A 5862-nucleotide genomic window follows, 5' to 3' on the forward strand; every position below is an offset into this window, starting at 1 on the left:
ATGCGGTGTAAGTTGAGTGAAAAAAGAAATACGTTGTAGAAAAGCGCCCACGCACGCCCACACACACGCACATGCGTACACACACGCGCGCGCATGCGCGCACACACACACACACACACACACACACACACACACACACACACACACACACACACACACACACACACACACACACACACACACACGCACTCACACACGCGTGCACGGGCACACCCATGTGCCTGGTGTGATTTGAGAAAGCGCAATATAAAAGAAGCGTGCGGAAACCATACCCAAGGAGTATACAGGGTGTCCCAGCTATCATGCACCAAGATTTAAAAAAAGAGTAAAGGCGTAACTCGAAGAAAACCTAGTGCATAATGTTTGCAGTACTGTGAAGAAGCGGATAGTAATTTTTTCGTTAATGAGACTTAATTAACTAATTGTAATTAATTATCTAACTCGAGAAATACTGTCCTAATCACTAAAGTGTCAATGAGGAACTTGTAGATAACCACGAGGGGCATCTAACTGCGCTATTTTCAGCGACGAACTAATTGCGTACTCATTTATTCTGACTGATAAAGGAAACCCGCGAAATATGAAAAATACCACGTGACGGCGCCTCCGCGCGCACCGTAAAGCAACGCCCTCAAACAGGCTGCCTCTGAGTTAGCCAGGATGAAATAGACAAAAGAAACAAAGAAGAAATCGCAACCGAGTTTGTTGCTTATCTGCACACGCGTCCCGCGAATCTTGCTGCTGCTGCTCCTTCCATGCATGCTATTATCAAGGTGATGCGCTGTCTCTTCGGGCGGGTAACACGCGAAGCAGTTGCTTTCAATCAGCTTTGTTTGGGGACGCTGCTTTACAATGCGCGCGTAAGCGTCGTCACGTGGTATTTTTCATATTTCGCGGGTTTCCTTTATCAGTCAGAATAAATGAGTACGCAATTAGTTCGTCGCTGAAAATAGCGCAGTTAGATGCCCCTCCTGGTTACCTACAAGTGCCCCATTGACACTTTAGTGATTAGGACAGTATTTATTGAGTTAGATAATTAATTACAATAATTAATTAAGTCTCATTAACGAAAAAATTACTCTCCGCTTCTTCACAGTACTGCAAACATTATGCACTAGGTTTTCTTCGAGTTACGCCATTTCTCTTTTTTTAAATCTTGGTGCATGATAGCTGGGACACCCTGTATATTGGTGAAGGGGTTTGAAGCTTTAATCCAATTCAATGTCGCTCAAACAGGTCAGATTGCGCCACGTCATGTGTACCGCCGGAGAAATAACGTCGACGCGTCATAGCTTAGCAACAAACGATGGTTCAGGGGTTAGTGCGTTGTGCTGCTTAGCGCGAGGTCTTTCGTTCGACCCAAGCCACGGCGGATGTTTTAAGCTGTTTAAGCTTTTAGTTCCGCCATGCAGCGTAACGAGAAAACTCAACCCGGCAGGCCGCACGTGCGCGTGCGCCTCGTGAGGAGCTCCCGGCGTCGTCAAGTTTTGCCCGTGGGCTTGCGCCGCGTGAGGAGAGAGAGAGAAGAAACATTTATTAGAGCAGACGGGGGTGGTTGAGCCGTCACTCGGTGGGGTGGGTTCACGTCAGCGCGCTCGCAAAAAATACAAAGAAAAAATTCAGGGAAGCTTGCACTCAAGCGCATGCAAGAATTGAACGGCAGAGCTGCTGTAGGTGAGCATCGCCGGACACATAGGTAAGTCATGGTACCATTGCTTATTTCCATATTCGCGGTGCTCCTAATCGTCGTCATGTGCATCGAAGAGGCGAGTGGTGGATGCAAAGTCATCCTCAGCGTTGTCGAGTTCCACCGCTCTTTATCATCGACTCGAGGCAGCGGTGGCGGGATCTGCAAGTCGTCTCGACGAGGATTTGCACACTCGTAGCCATGTCTCCAATTATCCATAATGGCTTCTAGAGAATGCGGCGGCCGCGGTGACCTCTCCCAAGCAGGGTTTGTTTTCCACTTAAGCATTAGCGCTGGAGTTTCTTTTTACATGCGCTGTAGCGCTTGACGACAGCGCTGGAGCTGTCTTTTTTGTTGTTGTTGTTAAAGCCACTGCGCGTGCCGAGGACGCTCGGCGGTCGCAGCGAGGCACGCGCTCACGAGCGCTCGGCATTTTCTTGGTATCTTTTCCTGCAACGGCGAGCTTACGGCCAGTAACAACAGCTCCGCGGCTAAAATACCGAGCGTATGTGAGCGTGCGCCTCGTCAGACCACTGGATGGAAATTTGTGAATCTATCAATGGGCAGACTCACACGTCCAAGGTATAGGCCACACTGCGCTCTCTCCTCGGTCAGCGCAAGACCTACAACGGCGCGGCTCGTGGGGCCCTCCGGGAAGGCATTAGCGCTCAGGAGCTCGCCGAACAGGCCGCTCAAGTGTTTTTCCCTCAGACGACTCGCCCTACAGACACCACGTACCAGAAGGATGCAAGTTCTGAGGACAGCGAGCCATTTAATAGTCCCTTCACCATGTTCGATCTGGAGCACGCCTTGCAGCACCCTAACGCACGTAGTACTCCAGGAACCGATGGAATGTGCGTTGCTCATTTACGCAATATGACGAGTACAAGCACGCTCTTCTCGTCGAGTTCAACCGTGTTTGGGTAACAGGGGTACTGCCATCCGCATGGAAGTTTTCTGTTGTCAAACCCATTCCGAAGCCTGGCAAGCCACCACATACCTTATCAAACATCCGTCCGATCTCTTAACTTCATGTGTTTGTAAAGTAATGGAGAGCATGGTCAACACACGCTTGCTGTGGTACCTTGAAGATCGCGACCTTTTGGCTCCTACAATGTACGGATTCCGCCCTGGGCTATCAATACAAGATGTGCTCCTCCGCCTAAAAAAGGATGTTCTCGACTCTAATTCAGTGCACCCACGAGCTGTTGTTGGAGTGGACATACGCAAGGCATTTGATGGCGTTCCACACACTACCATCATGACCAAAGCACGTGCCCTTGGCATCAGAGGGAAAATGTACAACTTCATAGCGGGCTTTCTAGAAGGGCGATGCTACCAAGTCGAAATTGGCCAAGATGCCAGTGCTGTACGAGTCAACCAGCTAGGCGTGCCGCAAGGCTCGGTGATATCACCGACCCTGTTTAATATAGCTATGCATCAGCTGCCAAGACGCCTTGCGGACGTACCGGGCCTGAACACGCGGTGTATGCTGACGATGTCACAGTGTGGACGCATCAAGGATCCAGCGGTGAGCAGGAGGACGTCTTACAAAGAGCCCTTAACATTATTCACGACTACGCGACGGAAACAGGTTTACACAACGCCGCAGACAAAACCGAGTTCGTCGTCATTCATGGTGGCCGACAAACCCCTCTCAAACAGGAAGAAAAACAGAAGAAAAAAAATTGGCAAAACAATCGGTGATCGACCCATAACTCGGAAATCTACTATCCGAATACTCGGTACGCACCTTGACGAGAACTGCACAGCGAGCACTTGGTTCCAACGCGTTACGAGGACCAGCAAACAAATCCTGCACGCTTTACGCAGAATCTCTAACCGCACTCGTGGAGTAAACGAACGTGAAATGCGACAGTTTGCTCAAGCTTTTCTCGTTTTCCGTATCATGTATGGACTGCCGTATCATCCGGTCAACCGCACGCAAATGCTCGCGCTCGATCGGCTCTTAACGAGGCCAAACGCATTGTTACTGGCCTTCCAAGGTACACACGCCTCGATGCGCTCAAGAGCTGTAGCAAGCTCAAAAACATTTCTGAGCTCGTCGACATGCACATCCGCACACAGGAAACAAGGCTTCGCGCGACAAATGCCGGGCGGTACACGCACATGCTCCACGGGTAAGGCATCCACACATTGCCCACTCTGCCCAACAAAACACCGCCGTGGGAAGTCACTGCACTCACCGATGGCAAGCCACTTCCGCTTAATATGGACCCCACTCAGCGAGTGCGGCGCCTTGCCTATGCCAAGATGCATGCTAAGGCTACGAGCTCCCTCCCCTTGACTGAACGCATCGTATACACGGACGCTGCACTTCCGGTAGATGGTACCAGCAACACTTGCTATGCCACCGCGTGGTACGACCAGACAAATGGGTGCCAGAACCGACGCCATCATGTATCAACAGAGGCGATTTACAGCACCCACGCAGAGTTAATGGCCATTCTAGATTATTTGGAGTGGGCCCTCGAAACTTCATCTGAAACTGACCCCATTCATCATCGTGTGTACACTGATTCTCAGGCTGCCCATCGAGCATGCGCTAATGTTCTTTAGACAGATCATGTGATGCAGAAGATCCGACACCAGGCGTGCCTACTCCGTGAACGCGGTCACGATGTTACCATCCTCTGGGTCCCCGCGCATTGTGGTATCCCCGGAAACGAGAAGGCTCATAGATTAGCGCGCGCTCACCTTTAACCGCGCTAGTCAGAGCCTCCGATAGTCCTTTTCCTCTCCTAGCTACCCCACGCGAGCTAGCAGATCCGATGACAGACAAGTATTTGATAAAACAACAACGTGCGGCCTACCTCACAGCAGTTGGCAATCTACTCTTGATAACACCACTCCCCTCGAAGATATTCACACAGCGAGAGTCTGCCCTGCTTCGAAGAATTCGGACAGGCACACTCCTTACTCCTTTTTTGCTGAACCGTTTCCACAGAGGTGACACACCACCGCCTGTAACTGGCACCTGCTCCCCGTGCAACTGCCGCTCTGATCTCGACCACCTGTGTTGGGAGTGCTCCCTTTACATTCCAGCTAGACTTCGTGCCCTGGCCACCATAAAACGGGGACCCTGGCCTTCTTCTCTCCGGACATGGGCCTGTCCGGATCCCAAGCCTCCGGATCGAGCCACCGAGCTCTGGCGAGCACTCCTCCTGTTCCTTCAAGACCCGGCGGCGCCACCGGTTGGTGATCGGTTCCTCGACAGCCACAAGATTCAAGCGGCCCCCACTTAGCTGCCTCCAATGCGTCCGTTAAAAAAACGGAGGCAGCCCAACCCTTTCTCTCTTCTATAACACCGTAGTCCTTTCCACCGCAGTGCCCTCGGCACATTATAATGCGGAATAAACGTGGTTTCATTCATTTATTCCTCGTCAGGAGCCCCGGCGACGACCAGCTCGACCTTCGAGAACCCTCTGCCTAGCGTTCGTGACGTAATCGCGTGCGGTTCTCCTGGCCAGTTCACGTGCGCTCGCGCCTGAAGTATGGAGCACAGACGCCGAGCTCGCGCTACGTACGCAGAGTTCGCGAACCTGTTTGCCGCCCGTTCTAGCGCTTGCTAACGCGGTCCACATTGACAGAGATGTGAAAGGCTGTTGGCAAGACGATCTGGGCCTGCCAGGGATGGAGAACTTTCAGCGGGAAGTTCGGAAATTCATGTGAGGTGCAACAGCCGGGTCTCCGACGAAGGGAGAGCTAGGGACCGTCAGCTCTGATGTTTCTTCGGCCTTTCACCCCTGGTGCAAGCTGCGGTATTTTTTAAACAGCGAAGCTGCTTAGCAAATCGTTATTTTTCGTTGCCGCTGTTAAAAAAAGCAAGAAAATGGCGAGCGCTCGAGTGTACGTGCCTCGTGGCGACCGCCCAGCGTCCCCGGTGCCAAGCGTAAAATTGGCACCCAAAAGAACTCTAGCATTCACCGTAATCGTGGCAACACTTTCTCGAAATGAGAAAGACTTCAACGTTCGCCGTAGTGGTGGCAACACTTGCTCGGAACGAGAAAGACACGTCATAGTGCTCGCCCCTCCAAGGTGATGTCCAATGAATATCACTTTCCCAAAAATTAAGGGAGCTCACACTTACAGCAACACTAGTGATGGAGTAAAGGTCGTTGCGGCAGTGAAGAAGCAAATCGGCTGCCACCATG

At 51.6% G+C, this 5862-nt stretch overlaps 1 pseudogene; it reads left to right on the forward strand.

The window, feature by feature from the left end:
- Positions 1-3557: 3557 nt before the first annotated feature.
- LOC144173186 (uncharacterized) lies at positions 3558-4961 on the forward strand (annotated as a pseudogene).
- Positions 4962-5862: the final 901 nt, after the last annotated feature.

The sequence above is a fragment of the Haemaphysalis longicornis genome, unplaced genomic scaffold (genome assembly GCF_048455015.1).
Source record: "Haemaphysalis longicornis isolate Haplotype H1 unplaced genomic scaffold, Haemaphysalis longicornis Haplotype H1 scaffold_3, whole genome shotgun sequence".
In the NCBI taxonomy this organism is placed as follows: domain Eukaryota; kingdom Metazoa; phylum Arthropoda; class Arachnida; order Ixodida; family Ixodidae; genus Haemaphysalis; species Haemaphysalis longicornis.